This window comes from Sorex araneus, chromosome X, assembly GCF_027595985.1.
Source record: "Sorex araneus isolate mSorAra2 chromosome X, mSorAra2.pri, whole genome shotgun sequence".
NCBI lineage: Eukaryota > Metazoa > Chordata > Mammalia > Eulipotyphla > Soricidae > Sorex > Sorex araneus.
In genome coordinates, this window is record NC_073313.1 from 338027988 (window position 1) to 338046411 (window position 18424).

An 18424-nucleotide genomic window follows, 5' to 3' on the forward strand; every position below is an offset into this window, starting at 1 on the left:
ACTTATAACTAAAAACAAAATAAACCTGAGAACCTATGTTTAAAATTAGAAAGCAGCATAGTAAATTAGGTTAAGTTTACAAAATGAAATATTTGAGCAGTCTCTTAAAATCATGTTTCTAAGGACCCTAATGTCAAGAGAAAGAAAAACAATAAGGTGAAACATAAAAGCCGGTTGACTGTTCATAGATATGCTGAAAGATGTTGTCTCTCATTGTGAAATTAGACACTACACTTTTAATCTTCCTTTTATGATTTTCTGTATTTACTGCAATTTGCTCATGATGAGCTTATATCCCCTTTGTCATAAAGACATAATGGTGTCAGTTATTTTTATGTGAGCTAGGGAAGGGCATAGGCCTGCGAATTCTCATGCTTTGTTCATATGACTTGCTTCCTGCCTTGCAGTTGACTTGCCTCTGTAAGTCCCTCAGAGTCTCCTCCCATGAACCCCAACTTCAACTGACAGAGCTCACACCAGACTTCCAACCTTAAGAAAAGCCTGACATCATTTTGTGCTCCAGAACCCTTCAGTCCCTACCCCACGGGACATGTATCCTCACATTTCTTTTTGGGATCTTGCAATTAGGGGCATGGATTCAGGAGAAATTCAGTGAATAAAGTATGTGTATCCAATCATCAAAATAACTGCTTAATTCATGACAGATTCATGCATTGGTCTCCCCAGAAGAGTATGAGAGTTTGTCAACATTCTCAAGAAGACTTTATTTCTATGGAAAATATACCTATAACAAATACAAGAGCTTCTTTTGATTATCTAATGAAAGCCAGGTTAAGTTGGGGAAGAAAAAGAAATTCATGTTAAATATGGTGAACTCAGCAGATACAAATGAGTATGGAATAGGAAAAACTTTCCTCAAGTTACCCTGCTTTTAGCCAGGGGGTGTGGTGGGGGTAGGTGATGAAGGAGTTTGAAGTATAATTCACCCTTCCCTGTTATCAATTAAAAGCTTGAATTCTGGGTGAAGTTTTCTAATGCTTGAAAGACAGATTTAATCCCCACCCAGCCTTAGTTGATCTTTCTGGTCATTTTTTGTTTCTTATTTGTACTTTCCCAAGGGGCTGATGACATACCTCAGTTGGCTTCTCACTCTGTTTAAACTTACTTTACTGCCATCCCTTTAAGTTTCAGATTCCAGGCTAAGATTTGGTTCATCTTAGAATTTTTCTGATCCTCAGTAATTTCTACAGTCCCCATTAGGCTTCACGGACCTATACAAAGAACTTGAGATATTTTAACTCAGAAAATCCCTTGTCATCATGTCTTGTCAATCTTATGCACATGACCACAGAAGAATCTACCTTGAAATGACTCTTGCTACCATAGGAATTCCCACTTTAATTTTAAGACTGATTACAAAATTCTTAAAAATTAAAAAAATATATATTTCCAGGTTGTTTTGTTTGCTGGCACCCACGTTCTCTGAGTTAAGAAACTCTCTTTCCTTTCCTATATGTCCTTCTCCTACAAGAGCATTTTGGGGGTGTACTCTGTGAGGTGCCCAATCTCTCTAAAATGTCCTTTTTCCTTTTATTTTACTCTCCCTGAATCTTTTTTGAACATTCTTCCACTTGGAAAAACAGATCATTCTGACCTTCAGGCCAAGTTGTTTAAGGCACTGTTGTCCTGCTACTCATTGATTTGCTTGAGCGGGCACCAGTAATGTCTCCATTGTGAGACTTGTTGTTACTGTTTTTGGCATATTGAATACACCATGGGTAGCTTGCCAGGCTCTGCTGTGCAGGCAAGATATTCTTGGTAGCTTGCCGGGCTCTCTGAGAGGGGTGAGGAATCGAACCTGGGTTGGCCTGTGCAAGGCAAATGCCCTACCGGCTGTGCTATCGCTCCAGCCCTGTTTAAGGCACATGTTCTAAATTCTCATTAAAAAATAGTCAAGAAAGTTGACTTAGAGGGCTGGAGTGATAGCACAGCGGGTAGGGCGTTTGTCTTGCATGTGGCCGACCCGGGTTCAAATCCCAGCATCCAATATGGTCCCCTGAGCACCGCCAGGGGTGATTCCTGAGTGCATGAGCCAGGAGTGACCCCTGTGCATTGCTGGGTGTGACCCAAAAAGCAAAAAAAAAAAAAAGTTGACTTAGAAGCCCTTAAGTAAAAAGAAGAAAAAAACATGCACAGGCCTTACTTTAAAAGGTGACTTGTTCACTTTTAAATTTGAGTCAAAGAGAAGAATAAATAAAAAATAACTTGACTTTTGTTGGGCTGGAGCGATAGCACAGTGGTAGGGCGTTCGCCTTTCACATGGCCAACCCATGTTCGATTCCTCTGCCCCTCTCGGAGAGCCCAGCAAGCTACCGAGAGTAATGTGCCCGCACGGCAGAGCCCGGCAAGCTACCCATAGCGTACTGGATATGCCAAAAACAGTAACAATAAGTCTCACAATGAGAGATGTTACTGGTGCCCACTCGAACAAATCGATGAGCAACAGGATGACAGTGACAGTGACAGTGACTTTTGTTATAAGAAAGAGAAAGAAACTTCCAAAGAGGACATTCACAGTTCAGAATGAAACTCTGACTTTGAACTTCTTGACTAGCGAGTGCATTTTGGGTCTGATTCCCAGGCTCCTTCTGCTTCTGAGAAAGGACACCATGGTTATGTATTAGTTGGCTGGGAAGGGATGTGGCCGTTTCATACAGATGTTGCATGAAGGTGCTGAGCAAAGAGTTAAAATGCTTCCTTAATTCTTTGACTTTTGACTGAGTCAGCATACAAAATTTCTGGATAATAGTCAAAACTGAATGCTACACGGTGGGGAACATTTCCATAATGGCATTACCTGGCATCACCAACTGATAACACTGTCATATCTGCTGCTCTGTGGGGGAATAGGGATGCAATTAAGACAAGGGACTGGGAACTCATTTATTAAAAATAGTGCCAAAAGTGAATATAAAGACACAGTGTAACAGAGGAGAATGTATCGGGACAGCTGGGCCTGAGAAGAGAAGGCGCCCACATTCAGGTGAAGGGGGCAGCCTTTCAGCACCTGTCACTGCCTCTGTTGTTGCCCCTGACATCAATCCCCAATATTCACTCCTGTAAAACTGGAAGGTAACTCATCTTCATATTGTTTAAAACATTTTCCCCTTCAGATATATAGACCATACTGCACAGCAACAGATCCAAAATATCAGGACAGATAGATACAACACATAAGCCCCTGTATATTGTGCATACATGCATACAAAACATATACATGCTACATATACATATACAGCATGCATACATTCACACAATGCATATACATGCAACACTATCATATGCATACTCATGCTCACACGTACACACAACAGCCTGCTCCCCACCCCACAGCACCTGTATAAAGAACAATAGAAACAGAAGTGGCCCTGTGGTAGAGCAGAGGGCAGACCACCCTGTTGCTTCACACAGCAGGGAGTAAGTGCATCTCCTTGTGGTGCTGTTTGCTAATGCTTAGCCTCAAACATATGTTTCTGCACAGATCTCTCCAACTGCACCATAGCAACCAGGTAATTTTGTATTAGACTCAATTAATGGATTCATGGCAAACTCCTCAATTACTGCGGTTAACACCAATGGGAGCCCCAGAGACAACCCACCAGTTCAGGGCAAAGAGCAGAGGCAGTAAGGGAAGGATCTGACAGCAGCCTCATGTCTGGAGGGTCTGGGAGGCGCTGCTCTCCGTGGGCTGTGGATGTACCACTCGATGGGTGTGTTCGGGGGTACTTCAGTGCTGTTCTGTGCTGATTCTGAGGAGCCTCTGTGGCCCGGGTCCCTGAAGTATCTACACCGGCTTTCTCATTATTTCTCAGAGCGGTTGTGAGGATTAAATAGGCAAACATGCATGCATGCACCTCTTCGAGTGCTTACCAGCTCACACTTCACACACAGAATTAAAAGGTAAGAAATTGTGTGGGATGAAAAACCCTTATTTTATATTTTCTAGAGGACGACTTCACTGGCATTCCAGCTTCAAGATTTAACTCAAGAAATTTGTTTAGTCATTGTCACCCAAACCACACTTCTCTTCTCCCGGCTAAGGAACAGTCACTCTCCCTGTGCCCTTGGCCCTGCCAACTCATGTGTCTTCTTCCCAAAAGAATGGGCACTTGTGCTCATCTCCTCATCACACTCTGTACAGACTGCATCCTTTCTTCCTTCTGTGTTTCTAATTTAATTGTCTTTCCCCCCCTATCTACTTCCAGGAAAGATTTGAGGTGACTAAAAATAGATAGGTGAACAAAAATTTCTTCATCAAAAATACAAAGTGGAAATGTCTAGGGAAAGAGAAAATTTACAGAGGAAAGAATGGCTGTGGCACTTCCATGCTTAATTCTCCTTATCCAGAAATTCTTTTCTCACATGACCTTCACATATACCCATCTTATATCTTCTCCCAACCTACCCCCGAGGAAATTTCTAGAATAACACGGTGATTTCTAGTCTTTAAAATCTCTCACTCACCCATTGTCATCACTTACCCAGGTCATGTAATTTATCAAGAGGATAAATTGGGGGTGAATTATGTTTAAGCACAAGCCCCATCTCTCTGTCTAGCCTGGGTTTCCTTGCACACGTGTCTTCTGCTCCGGAAAAGGGCAGCTGTTGCCACAGGGCGGCAGAGCAGCTGCAGAACCATCTAGAATGGAGGGAGGAAAGAAGCCAGACAATAAAAAGAATTCTACTATTTCCCCTGGAAATTAAAATTACTTCGGAAACAATAATGAAATCAGTGCCCATTTGCTACTAGATATTTAAAAGATTTTAATTAAGAATTTTATTTTCCAAAATGATGAATCTTTTGAGCATAAAAGAATTGTAAAACTAAGGGCTAGGTCATTTTCCAGTTTTTCACTATGTGTAATACATATCCATCTAGATAGCTACAACAGCAGGCACAGAAATCTCTCTCTAGTACCCATTATCATAGCACAGTGGCATTATTCAGTGCACCCTGTACACAGTTGCTTCTGATACTGTTGTCTCTGCCTGTCAGAGAAATTGCCCTTAATTTTTCATGTGGGCTGTGACTGGGATGTGAGCAGCAATGGCCTATATAGAGAGCAGAGGGACAGGTGAAGTGATGGAAGTTATGAGCACCCTTTCTTTTACTGTAAGCATGTTAATTCATTGCAAGAGCACAGTTCCATTCCTCCAATCTGCTCTGCAGTTGTGGACATTCTTAAGAGGGGAGATGATTCAGGGTAGAATTAAGTTTTGCCTTTGGTGTCTCCACCTGAATGCTATTAATTGCCTCTTTCATTCTCTCCATGTATCTCTAGCCAAAGACAAGGCCCAGATGGCTAAACTCTGGAAACAGATTTGGTGGAGAGGCCTAAATGCTTCTGGGGCATCCTGCGGGAGATTTTTACCTTCCACCCCACCTACCATAATCACACATGATAAGTGAATTATTGACCCAATGGGCAAATTTGGATTTCTTAGAAAAGTGGAGTGTGGTGGTAGTGGTATTTTGGGGGCGCTAGTGCCAGGAATTGATAAACTATGGTCACAGGTTAAATGTGTGATTTTAGAATGCAACCACATATATTGATTTACACACTATGTAAATGCTTACAGACTCCAAAATTGAACATATGTGCCATCTTAGTTTTTTACAGATAGGATTTGTCAAATCCTGATTTTGATAATTCTTCAGAAATCAGAAGTCTGACATGAGGACACATCATAAAGGGAGTAGGGAAGGACTGAGTCTCAGGCAATAAACACGACTAGTGATTTATAATAGTATAAAATGTACCTAAGGACATAAGAGAGAAATAAAAGCATGACTGGGTCATATAATATTGATGTAATACAGGCAAAACTTCAGTAAAAAGCAGAGGTATAGCATTCACTCTCTTTGTCTCTCTTCTTTTGTCTCTGTCTTTCTGTTGCCTGTGAACCAAGGGTCAGAGAAGAGGCAGCGAAGCAGAGATTAGGAAACATCTGCTATCGTATCTTTCCCTGAATTTGAAATGCGACTCAAAAGTCCACACTCACATACATATACACTCTTATCACACATTTATGCTGTCTGTCTTTCCAGTGTTTTTGAAGAGCTGAGATCTGCAAACTTGTTCCTTGACTTGAAGAAACTATCGACACTCACATTGCCAGACTCTACCCCTGGAGTTTCTAATTCTCTAGATCCGGAGTATGAACTAGCATGTGCTTCTCCTAGGAATTTTGAGGTAATGCTGCTACTGATCAGAGGACCATGATAGGAACTCTGCTTAAGGGAATCATCAGTGTTTTGACATTCCTCTGGACACATGTGCAGGTGAGAATTTGTGCAAGTGGAAAGCAGCCCCTGTGGAGTGGAGTTATGACTTTGAATTTGGGATTCATATTTGAAATGACTATTGATTTCTCCATACCTAGCAACTTAATTCCTTTAAGTTGTCTCTCCGCACTAAAGGTAACCTGGGCCTGAGGATGGCTTGTTCAGAGGTGATCCCAGAATCTGAGGGTATGATATGTTAAATATGCAGTCACTGCTGGTGCAAATGCTTTCTGGTCCAACCCTGATGGAAAACATTATGGAGGGTATGCTGTAAACTCTGCATTGAGCTCCTATATGACCCAGCGATTCTACTTTTGGGTATCCATTCCCAGGAAAGAAAAACATTCATCCAAAAGAGCATTTGCACACCATTCTTCATTGCAGCACTCAGTAGAATAGCTAAGATTTGAAATCAACCTAGTGTCCAGCTCTATAAATAAGTGGATCATGAAGATGTGGCATATGCAAACATTGAAATACAACATAGTATAAGGAATGACAAACTTGTGCAATTAGTGGCAGAATGGATGGCATTGGAAGATATCATATAAAATGAAGTAAGCCAGAGGAAGAAGGAAAAATACAGGATGATATTTATATATGGTTTTCAGAATAATTGGGTGAGGGAATGCAATGTTTTAAAGGGAGGGTACCCAGCTCAGCCTTGGACCCTGAATATTGGGAGAAGAAAAGACAGAGTGGAGAAGAGACAGATGAGAAGCAATAGGAGCCAAGTTTGGGAATTAAGGTACAAAGGTATCTTAAGGAATGATAGAAACAAATATCCGAACCACAGAGCCAATGGCACTGAAATCAAGAGACCCAATGTTTAACAACCAAATGCATAAAGGTGTCTGGCAAGAGGACAGGCTAGGATGAGGTGGCTCAGAGTGAGATATGGGAGGGAACCTGGAATAATGGTGGAGGGAAGTTCACAGTGGCAAGGTGGGACTGATGCTACAATATTATATGTCTAAAATTCAACTATCATTAGCTTTGTAAATTATTGGTGCCTTAAGAAAATTAAAAAAATTAAATTCTACATCCAACAGGAGAGAGAACAAAGGGGAATGCCCTGCCACAGAGGCAGGGTGGGGTGGTAGGGGTTGGGGTGGGGGTGGTGGGAGGGATACTGGGAAAATTGGTGGAGGAGAATGGGCACTGGTGGAAGGATGTAAACCAAATACAAACATGAAAGTTCATAAGTTTGTAACTGTACCCCACAGTGATTTACTAATAAAAATTTAAAAAAAATAATCCTACAATAAACCTACAGAAACACATCTAAGTTTAAACATAGAAAAAATGATGTAGCCAATATTTTAAGTCAGAACATTCAAAATCTGCATCCTAGTGTGGTGATATAAACTCGATCATATAAAATGAAATATCTGAGAAATAGATATTAAACTAGTGTTAGTGTCATACTGAACTCAAGGGTCTTAGGAGGTTTCTTCTAAGTGACTGCTAATGTTATTTATAAAAGTTACTGCATAAGCAAATAAGTCAAGTAAGACATTAGGATTACTGTTTAAAAATATCTAATATGGTTCTTGAATACATGCCTTGTTTCTAAAATCTTAGAAGTCAACGTGTCAGATATCTGGCACTGATGCACTCTCCCTATCCTTTGGGTACCGCAGCCTTTTTTATTCCAGGATGATTGACGCACAGGAATCTGGGAGGGTTGCACATTAACACAATTTATGAGCTTGACAAGGGTTTTGAATGATAGACTGATTATTACACAGTCAAGGTTCTTATTCAGATTACTTTGCCCCGTTTCTTACACATGAAAAATTTTGGCAAACTCAAATGATGTCTGTGTTCTCTCTTCCTGGATCTCAGTTTCTTCTCAGCACTTAGCAAAAAAAAAAAAAAAAAAGGAGGTTGAGGTTGTTTTTAAGATTAACTCAGATCTGCTGTTCTTGGACTGCTCCTATGCCCATAGTTCTATACTTGACTTATGGAAGCTCTGTGCACATCAGTCGATGACAGAATTTTATATTACATCTAGAAAATTACAGACTTATATATACAGAAATATATTTTCACATAATAATAAGTTAAATGATGAGAGATCCAGGATTTCTATGAAATTTTAAAAACAATAAATGAACTAGATATGTTTCTTCCTGTTGTTCAGTATTACTTTGTATGTTGTATTACATGGCTTTATTGTCTTAGAATATCAGCATCCCTGTTTGAAAAGTATATTCCACAAAGACCAGAGTTTGTGGAACTGGTTTAAATGAACATGTTCCTCATTACTTAAACTAAGAAAAGGAATGCTGTGTTGGCTCTGCTCTTGCTGAGAAAAGGAAAACCCACCTTCCTGTCTCCATTTCTGTCCCCATACCAAATCAGCCAGGTCTTGTGTTACATTTATTGACTCTCATTTCAGCAGACCCTAACATGGTCTACAGATAGGTGCACAGGTTTTACTCTGATATTAAAAATATTTTCTAGAAGTGCTGAACTAGGAGGCATTCCTCCAACCAAAATAATTTGTTTCTTAATATTATCTAAGTTTTTCTTCAGAAACAAAAACCTAGTGAAAAATACTGAAAATTTCTCCAAAGAAGCACCTCACCATAAGCACAGAATGAGTCTTTCCAAGTGAAAACCAATCTATAACCTAGACCTTCAGAATGAATAAGCAATCTATCAAAAGGTAAACTGCTTTTTGTGAAGAGCAAATTTTCCTCTCTAAAAAGTTCAGAGTGCCTAGTGCAGCACCACCAGACTTTGAGACCCTATGAACCTGAGCAAAACAGAAATTCCTGCTCCATCTCTAGTAAGTCATAGGGAGAACAGGGGAAAAAAGTCTAGCCAAGAAGAAAAAGCAAACTTACATAGATATAGTAAACACTACAAGCCATTTCCCCTCAGAGGAAAGATTCAAGTAACTACATAATTTCATTACTTGAAACTTCACTAAATAGCATTATATTCCAAAGATTAAGAAGTAGAAACACATCCTCCAAGTGGAAATGAAGACTTAAAAATCTCCAAATCTTTAGAATAAATGGAAATAAAATTTCATCTTCTGGCCAACCACTTACTTCTGGGAAACAAAACAAACATAATTTATTTCAATGAAGTGCAATCACATTCTAGGAAAATGGCATGGAGTTTCAAAAGGAAGATGAGTTCAGGTGTTTTTATTTCTTGTTTATCTATGTCTCTAATTGGATGGGATAGATCAAGTTCATTTACCTTTCTGAGCTCCAAGCCTTTTGTTGTTCTTGTTTTATTTTGTTTCTTGGGGCAAACCTGGCTGTTCCCAGGGTTGACTCCTGGCTCTGCACTCAGGGATCACTTCTGGCAGGCTCAGGAACTATAAGATGCTGAGAAATAAACCTGGATTGAATACATTCAAGGCAAGCATTCTATTATCGCTCTGGCCCCTGAGCTTCAATTTCTTTGTAGTAGCTTTGTCAATACTATGAATATAAAATGACCATAAAACACACAACCAAGGAGGAAAATTTTTTTAGAAATAGTCAAATGACCTAGAATACTCAGACAGGTAAGATCACAGAACAAAAGGGGACTGGTGTTCGTCAAGGGCTATCAATTTTGCCAGCATTTACTGCCTTAGTAAGCAGATTCGATTATTTTTTATTTTTTAATTTTAAATCCACTGAACCAGCAGCAGCTATAGGAAAACAAGAGGAAATCTAATGTGAGTCATTGGGTCTTATAGCTGATGTTTCCTAAAAGGCATGTGACCCTGGAAAAATGGCTCTCCCTGATTTGGTGTCCTCATGAAGAGAATTGTCACCAGGTGAACTGTTCTTCATTTCCCGGTGACTGAGTGAGAGCAGTTTATCAGTGAAGTATTGACAGTGTAAAGGGTCTTATTGGGCCTGGAGAGATAACATAGCAGGTAGGTTGTTCTTCTTGCATGCGGCCAACACAGGTTCTATCCTTGGCATCCCATATTGTCCTCCAAGCACTGCCAGGACTAATTTCTGAGTGTTTCTGAGTATGGCACCACCAGGTGTGGCCCAGAAACAAACAAAAATAATAAATAAATAAATAAGGATTATACAGACTTCAGTGTATGCTATCATATAACAACTTGGAGATGTACTCTAAATTTCATATGAAAAAGATAGCTTTTACCAAACAGTTATAATATCTAACAAGAACTGAATACTGTGATCCTGACTTATTCTTTTACAGTCCCCAGAGTCATCCAAGCTTCCCATTGTCAGTGATTGATAATAGAATAGCATACAATCCAGCCTAAGTCTTGTATATTCAGGTAGAAGTGAATTGATTTGCTATATTCCTTCCTTGCTCTTGTCCCTCCCAATCTCTACCCTTCCACTCTCATCCTTCCTTCCTCATTCCCTTTCTTCCCACTCCTAGAATTACTTTGCTGCAGAATTATTATTTTTACATATATCCAACTAAATTATTAAATCTTAAAAAATACATGTCTCAAGTCTCTTTCTATTTTGTAGAGGCAGGTCTCACCTTTTTTTGTTTGTTTCTTTCTGGTTTTTCTGCCACACTCTGCAATGTACAGGGGTTATTCCTGACTTTGCACTCAAGAATCACTCATGGAAAGCTTGGGGGGGGGCGGGGTATATGGGAAAACAGACATGGAACCCTGGTTGACTGCATGGAAGACAAGCATGTACCTGCTGTACTATCTCTCTGACCCAAGTTTCCCCTCTTTATGAAACAACCATCTCCAGTACTAAAAAGTGACATTGTCATCAGATCATAGATCATGCAAAGGAACTAAATGATTATTCTGTTTTGTTTTATCATTTCAATATCTCCTGGGAATATATATAAACACTTTAATATAAATATATATTTATAAACTACAAGTGTATAGAAAATTTATCATAAAAATTCATATAACACATTAATTCATTATATCACATTAATCATATTAAATTCATTATGAAATTGTATATTAATAAAAATACATATAAATGGTTTCTACCATTTTCCTTTTGAAAGTCTGCCAAATTCTTAAGTGCAGTTTTAAGAGCTTTTACTTTATATCTTGGTACCACAATCTTTTCTGAAATTTCAATATTATTCTAATAATTTTTTTCTGTCTTCATGCATATAGGTAGCTCAAAAAAACTGAGAACTACCAAATCTTACCTCAGGGACATTTATGAGTCAATATTTGCACCAGTCACTGATTCCTACTTGTTTTACTTTTATTCTTTCCAGCTTTGGGGGGGTGGGGTGGAAATCTTTTGTCTTTCAAATCCTGTCTCCCACTGGGTCTCCAAGTATCTTCCTTCCTTCCTTCCTTCCTTCCTTCCTTCCTTCCTTCCTTCCTTCCTTCCTTCCTTCCTTCCTTCCTTCCTTCCTTCCTTCCTTCCTTCCTTTCTTCCTTCCTTCATCTTCCTATTTCTTCATATTTCATTACTCTTTGAAATATCAAATCAATACAAAAATCATATCTCTGCTGTACTTATAATCACTATCACTGTCACTGTCATCTCATTGCTTATCAATTTGCTCAAGCGGGCACCAGTAACATCTTCATTGTGAGACTTGTTGTTACTGTTTTTGGCATAATGAATACGCCACAGGTAGCTTGCCAGGCTCTGCCATGCAGGCAGGATACTCTCAGCAGCTTGCCTGCTCTCAGAGAGGGGTGGAGGATTCAAACCTGGGTTTCCCACTGTACTTATAATAATTTTAATAATTCTAGTCATTATAATTATAAAATCTGATTACAAAGTTTTAGAAATATAAAATTATAAATAAAAATCTTGAGTTAGAGATATAACTATATCAGTTTTAATGTTAAATAGAAATAAATTCTCTTTTTTTTGATTAATAGTTTATTTTTAATTAGTGAGTCAACGTGAGGGTACAGTTACAGATTTATACATTTTTGTGCTCATGTTTCTCCCTTACAAAGTTTGATAACCCATCCCTTCACCAGTGCCCATTCTCCACCACCAGTAAACCCAACATCCCTCCCCCCCTCCCCAGTCCCGTCCCCCCCACCCCACACTGCCACTATGGCAGGGTATTCCCTTTTGTTCTCTCTCTCTGATTAGGTGTTGTGGTATGCAATAAAGGTGTTGAGTGGCCATTGTGTTCAGTCTCTAGTCTATATTTGGCCCGCATCATCTTTCCCCCACATGACCAACAACCACATTTTACTTGCTGTTCCCTTCTCTGAGTTGCCCAGAATGAGAGAACAGCCTCCAAGCCATGGTGACAACCTCCTGGTACTTATTTCTACTATTCTTGGGTGTTAGTCTTATAGTCTGAAATAAATTCTCTTGAATGGAATTAAGGTCATTAACAAGATCCAGGGAAGGCTAAAGCATCCACTTTTCTAGTTAGATATTAAAGAGAATTATCTACATTGCTTAGTCTCAAGACTTTTATGAATGGCCATTGAGTGATAAAGATTTTCAGATCTGGTCATGGAAGCAGATAGCATTATTTGGTATATAACATATTTATGGTAGCAACCAATTGAAAATAAATTAGAGTGGTGCAGATATTAGCAAAATGTTTACAATGAAAATAATAGAGTTATGGAGAACTTCAAAATCACTAACTAGGAAATGTCTTGATTATGGTGAAATCTAGTAAGATGAGATTGAAATAAAGCCTACTTTTGGAAATTTATGCTAGAAACTATCATGATCTTTTCTGGAGCCAGACAGAGAGTAAACTATTAACTAAAATCATTGTCATTCCTTTAAAGAGTAAAAATAAAGTTAAAAAATTCCACAATAATATATTCAAATAAGATAAAATTCCAGTAAGCTTGCACATATTCTTTTGAACTATCCCAGCTAATATCATTCTTCTTAAAGGAAAATTTTGAGTACAAAATTGTATGGTAAAATAGGGTAAACTAAAAGGAAAACAGTGATCCATTGATGGAGCTGTTAAACTAGAAGGCTAGGATGTTGGATTTGTCTATGATGTAAGTGTGTAATTTGTTAGTATCGTATGTATGTATATGTGGGAATGTGTATATGCCAGTCTGTTAATTTGCATTTGTGTGTCTGTGAATGGTATATATACGTAGTGTCTTCATATGTGGTACTTGTATATGGTATGTGTGTCTCAGCATGTGTTGCAATTATGGGCAGTTTGTATGTATAATCTGTGTATTTATTTTTTGTTGATTGCAACACCTAGGATAGTGCCTGACACTTATAGGAGCTGAAAAAATGTTTTCATGAAGAAGGGAATGAAGAATAGAAGAAAGAAGAGTGAGAAGGAGGGATGAGGGTAGGAATAAAAGAATTAGGGAAGAAATGAGTGACTGATGGAAAAAAGAAAGGGAAAGGGGGATAAATTTTATTTTTTTTGGGAAAAATAATGAATAAATGGCTCCAGTAACTCATACTTTTCTACCACACTTATTAACTATATAAAATTACTTATTAAAATTTCAAATTTTGCTTTAATATGCTACCAAATAAAATAGTTTCAAAAAATAATAATAATAGATGTGACTATAAAATTTTATGCTTATCTCTACCACTGATTTGAATTTTTTTAGCAACTATAAAACCAAATAACTTAAATCAAGATCCAAATAAACACACTTATTTTTAATACGCAGCAGTTTTTCCCTTCTTAGATTGTGCTATAGATAGATGCATTTTTATTTTCAGAAAATTAGGTGATTTTGATGTCTTCTAAGTGTCAAAAATACATCATGATAGGTAATAAATTGCCCCTTCAACTGGTAAAATAACAGCACAGAGTAAGTAAATAAAATCACTATTTTTCTCAAAAGTTTGGATACAGAGGGAAAATAAACTTTTAAAATATAAAATACATAGAAAATACTAAATTTTAATGAGAAATAGTGTTGATTTTGGGAAGAATAGTTGAATTTAATTCTTCCTGATTGACCAAATACAACTCTTCCTCCCCTTATCCCTCTCTTTTTAATCCCTTCCCCCAACTCTCCCCTTCCATTTTCTTTCTCTGCCCCTTCTTAATTTTGCTTTTCTTCTTTTTCAATGATTAAGAAAATAGCATACTATTTAAGGCCAGAGAGATGTACAGTGGATAAGGATACTTGACTTGCATGGACTGACTCAGGTTTGCATGTGACTGACACTCAACATGTCAAGGGATGATACCTAAGCATAGAACTGGGAGAAACCCCTAGCACCTCTGGGTGTGGGCCACCCCAAACAAAACAACACCAAAATGAAAGTAGTTTATATGCACTTTGAAAATGGAAGCAAAACAAAATCTTCCTGGCTTGAAGTCCCAACTTGAGTATACCACATCCTAGATACAGACTCCATGTTCTTCACTCAGCAACCCAGAAAGAGGACACATCCATATAACAAACTCACTGTAAGATAGTGGGCTTCCTCCAAAGTAAAAGAGATAAATGTATAAACAGTATGGGTCAGAAGGATAGATGAACTTTCATCTGTGGGCATGAATTGCATTTCTAAAAAGGCCCTTTGCATATGATTCTTAAGCAACTTGATGGATTAGTATATAAAAAAATAATTCTAAGATTTGAAGAAGAATCTATTTTGTGTTCCTTTTCTGTCATTCCATCCTTTCCAGGCAGTCCCTGTGAGTCAAGAGTAGCTCATAGCCCCAGTCAGGGCGGGAAAGAAGAGATATTTTAATTTTCTAATTTAATCCCTGCACTAAATGATCCCATTGTTCTTGATGAGATATTTCTGAGCTAATGAATACTTGTGACATCAGGATCCCTTGGAATATGTTTATGTGCTTGGAATGTGTCAGGCAATATGCTCCTCATTGCATGTAGTCTAATGTTGCGACAATATGAGTTATATCATCTTACTTAAAGAAAAAGTTTACTCAGGAAAGTTAACTTAGTTGGTAAAGAAACTCTAGCTTGTAGACATTAGGGCCATAATTTGAATCCATACCAAGCTGATTCAGAAACCAAGTTAATTTTAGTACACTATTTGAATTAGATCCCCGGAGTAAGAGCACTATCCACCACCAGGTCTTTTTTGGATCTTGAACTAATTTAAGTGTGAGGGAAACTCCTTTTCTCTTCCTTCTAATGCTTTGGTGTTGAGACAATGACTGTGTTGTCCACTACTCAATTATGTTCTGGAGTTCTTAACACTCAAGCTATGTTGCCTTTTTAAAAAATGCAAGTCTAGGGCCAGAGTGATAGTACAGAAGATAGAGCATTTGTCTTGCACATGGTTCACCCAGGTTCCATCCCTGGCATCCAATATGGTCTCCTGAGTACTACCAGGAGTAAGTCCTGAGTACAGAATCAGCAGTCACTCTTGAGCATCACCAGGTGTGACCACACACACACACACGCACACACACAAATTTCAATTCTATATATTAGCCGATGATACCAACAGAAAAATCATGCTCGTATCCTACACATACCCAAGCAAGAGTAGTTCTCAAACTCACAAAAATCACTTATTTTCTTATGTCTTATGGGGACAAACATGGAAAAAGTCAGGCCATCACATAGTCTAGTGCTTGTATAATATAACAATATTAATTAGCAAAAGAGAACAATAAATTATTTCTGCTCTGATAGATTTTAAAGGACTTACTTTCAGATACCTTGCCACACTGGCATCAAACCACAAATGTGATGATGATAATTTTTGGGTAGGTGTTGCCAAAGTTTAGACTGAAGACCAAGTATCCTACTTCAAGAGTGGGATGCATGGATGACCTGGTAAAACCAGGTCCTAAATGTCACTAAAAGGTCAGTGCTGAAATTGAGTTCAGGTAGTAGTGAATCATAAAAGGTCTGAAGAAACAGCATTCTTTGATGAGGGCAGGGAGAATTACAGCATGGAAAATCCCAGTGGACATGAATCAATTTGGCAACTTGCTTTCTGTTTGGTATGTCTGATGTGTGAGAAGCCAAACCCAATGCTATAGAGAAAACAGGGATGAGAATAAAAGTAGTAAGTGTATGAAATTTGAAAGCAGTCAAACTTGTGTTCAAGCAACTGAATTTGACTTCCTCATTTGAAAATGAGAATAATGACTTCAATCTTTTAAAGTTCATTGGAGTTCAGAATGATTACATAAGTGAAACACTTAGTATTTTATATGGGCAAAGACCAAATTTATATAGGAGCTTTTATTAGTTTAGTAGGATAGGATATGTGGACTCAATATATATTTACATTTACTAGCACTCAAGAAAGCAAGTCTCCGTTAAGTATAGAGTATAGTCTGTGGCCAGGCAGATGAATTCATTTCACTACATACAGTTGGAGGATTTAGATGACTTTAGATAGCATCTGAAGTTCATTATTTAAGTGCATGGACTTTGTAAAGCTATGTAGCTAGAACACATTATTTATCTCTTCCTTATTTAAAATAGTAATACTAAGGCTGTAGAGATCATTAAAATTAATAATACTCAGGGGCTAGTACAGTAAGTAGGGAGTTTGTTTTGCACACAGTCAACCTCCAGGTTTGATCTTCAGCATCCCATATGGTTCCCCTTCCAGGAGTAATTCCTGAGTGCAGAGCAAGGAAGTAACCCCTCAACACTGATGGGTATGGTCCCATCACCCAAATATCAGTAATACTAAGTCATGAGGGCTGTATTCATTAATGATTCTAAGTGGAATTGGATGAGGGCCCTGGTTCCATGGATGACTGAAACGTGTGATTCAGTGCCAGTTTGATGAAACTTTAACCTGTTTTGCGCTCAAAAGCCTAGCCCATCCTTTAGCAACTGTATGTTTCAAAATCATTTTAAAATCTTTCCAAAGTGTCTCTGGCAATATTCACATTGGCACTTGGTGTGGATATAGTCTTATGCCCATATTTTTTACTAATAAGGGGATTCTCAGTCCAAAAATACAGCAAAATCACAGTACAACAAAACTCATAGTACTAATGCTTTAACTCTAGGATAGCAAGATTTGACACTAACTTTTTAAAAATATTTGATCTTTTCCCTTTTCAAATATGATATTGTTTCTAACATAATAATTTACCCAAGAACAATAAAATAATCCCATGGTAATGTCATTGGGATATCTTGGTGCTTCCATGTGGCAAAACTTTTATATTGATACTATGTAGTAGGGGTGAAAGTGTCTAGATCCCCCAAGGTTTTAGCTGGGTTGCAAGCAGAGGTCTCAAATGCATGGAAGAGAAAGGTGGGTAAGAATTCAGTACACTCAGTCATGATTAATATTCATATTATATATGAATATATATATCATATCCATAGTGCATATTCCCATAGCTGAAACCTATAATGATAGTTAGGATGTGGCCTGCACCAGTAGGCTAGAGACAAACATGCAATCACAGAAGTAGGAATTGAACATAACAGAGATGGACAGAAAGAGGTTCAGTGTAATTTGGATATGTTAATTCAAAGTATCCATGGGGAATCTAAGTAGAAATAACCTATAAAGGGATGAATGTGGGTGTCTAGCAAACTGTCAGCTATAAACAGGGCTTTAAAATTTAGCTGTAGAGATGAGAGTTAAAAATCATAAAAAGTATACCATCCTTAACCAAGTCTCTAACTTGGGAGGGGTAGACTAAGTAGACACTCTTCAGAATAACATTCTAAGCTTCTGTGTCATTCAGTTCCCTTCTGTTGAAGAATCCCCTGCATGAACTAAAAGACTTAATTGAAAATTCACATAGGATATAGTCTTCTAATAACATTAATAAATGGCAAGGTTTTGCAGGATAGCAAGTAGAAAGACTAAAATTTTAGAAATAGTTATGAAATATAATGTTGTGTTTAAAATAAGGTAATTTTAATGTACTTAAAATCCATATACATTTGATTTACATAGAAATAAAGATGATTGATTGATAGATAGATAGATAGATAGATAGATAGATAGATAGATAAATAGATAGATAGAGAGCAGATCTTACGGTGGATAAAAGTAACTCATTTTCTTTTCCATGGGGGGCACAACTAGCTTTGCAGAGGGCTTACTCCTGGCTTTGTTCTCAGGGAACACTTCTGGTGGTCTTGGCCAACATATGAAGTACCAGGGATTGAACCTGGGTCATTTAGGTGTAAGGCAAGCACCTTGCTTACAATACTATATCTCTGGTACTGGAAGTAAGTCATATTCTAAACATAAAATACATCATTTCTCTGTCATT

The 18424-nt window shown here is 38.0% G+C and overlaps 1 protein-coding gene across 24 annotated transcripts in view; it reads right to left on the reverse strand.

Annotated features, from left to right (window-relative positions):
* The window catches only part of MYT1L (myelin transcription factor 1 like), a 513839-nt gene that overhangs the window by 428973 nt on the left and 66442 nt on the right, over positions 1–18424 (reverse strand). For 4 of the 24 annotated variants that reach the window (XM_055120028.1, XM_055120030.1, XM_055120029.1 and 1 more), the window contains exon 3: positions 4503–4660. The exons of the other annotated variants lie outside the window; for them this stretch is intronic. The gene's annotated coding sequence lies outside the window, so the exon portion shown is untranslated. The remainder of the gene's footprint in view (positions 1–4502; positions 4661–18424) is intronic. 24 annotated transcript variants of the gene reach the window in all.